Source organism: Calidris pugnax, unplaced genomic scaffold (genome assembly GCF_001431845.1).
Source record: "Calidris pugnax isolate Ruff unplaced genomic scaffold, ASM143184v1 scaffold18, whole genome shotgun sequence".
NCBI classification, from domain to species: Eukaryota; Metazoa; Chordata; class Aves; order Charadriiformes; family Scolopacidae; genus Calidris; species Calidris pugnax.
In genome coordinates, this window is record NW_015090812.1 from 400,607 (window position 1) to 402,052 (window position 1,446).

Genomic DNA, 1,446 nt, shown 5'->3' on the forward strand with positions numbered 1-1,446 from the left:
TGGCGGCCGTAAAAAGTTCTTTTCCAGCTCAGAAAGGGAGATTTGCTCTTTCTGAGCTGAGCCGCGATGCGGGGAAACAAACTCTGGAGACGTTTTCGGTGGGAGATTCACAACCTTGACCTTTTCTCGGCACCATCAAACCACCACCAGCTCCCCCCACACCCCCCTGTAATTTAGGGGGGCGCGTTTGTCAGGCTGGGACCCAGCCGCGGCTCTTTGGCATCTTCATTCCCCTCGAAGAGCAGTAAACATGTTTGAAACCACCACCATAACCTGTGGGGAGATGGATTCCTCCTTCTTCTGCCTCTCTCCCACCCCACCCCCCTTTTTTTTTCCCTCTGAAATACTGGCACTTAATAAAGTAATCAGAAAGATTTGAGAGTTTTGGGTTGTTTACTTCAATTCCTGCCATTCTCGGAGGGTTGGGAGCGCTGAGGGACCGCGGAGCTTCCCCCTCCGCCCCCGGGAGGATGCTCCGAGCCCTCCGGGAAAAATCCCTTCGTGGGGAGGGGGGTGCTGAGCGGTTTTTTGTGTGTCCCGGCTATTCCCATCTTGCTTGAAGCTGAAAGAAACCGGGATTTTGTCGAACCTGGGGTTGGAGGGAGCTCCCTCTCACGTTTCGCCGTCTGAATTAAAAAAGTTGCGAAGCGCCCTGCTTGCTCAGCTTGCTTACCAAATCCGGAATTAATAAAGTTTACTTAGTTATTTAAATAGATTAAATGTCACGTTTTAAATGGAAGGGGAAGGTTCTACCTTACCGACCTATTTTTCATTTCTGATTTAGGAAAAAAAAAAAAAAAAAAAAGGCGAGATTAGCATGGATATTGCATTTTCAAGGACCTCGCCGCTATTAAATAGACTGTTAAGTGCATTTTATGGCTGGAGAGTGTGTTCCCAGTTCGGGCTGGAGACGTGCTGAGTTCCTCTCTACCTGCTACACTGAGCATTTCACCGGGTAAAATACCTCCTGCGGATGCAGCACCCGCGCTCTCTCTGTCTCTCGAGCCCAGAACGCTGGGTGTTTTAGGACCAGAAAACGTTAATTCGGTAAAATGTGCCCCCCCTCCCCGGGCTAGAGGTGCTGGCTCTCGGAGAAAACCGGATGGCGAGCGTTTGGCTCCTTGCAGGGATTCCCGGTGGTGACACGGAGGGGGACGCCGCGGGGATGGCAGGCGCGGATGCTCGGGGCTGCGGGCGCAGCCTCCCGCGGAGACTTAAGCCCCGCGGAGCTTAAGGGAGCATATTATCCCCCCAGCACCCCCGGGACGCCCCCTTCTCCGCGGGCACCAGCGAACCCAGCCCGGGCTCGGCTCTCCCGCAGCTCCGGAGCGGGGTGTCCCGTCGCTCCCCCCGGGGCTCCAAGCATCGCCCCCCGCGGGGACACGGCCACCGGCCCCGGTGCCGCCTCCGGGTCTCGGCTCTGCCGCCCCTACGGCCCTCGGTGCT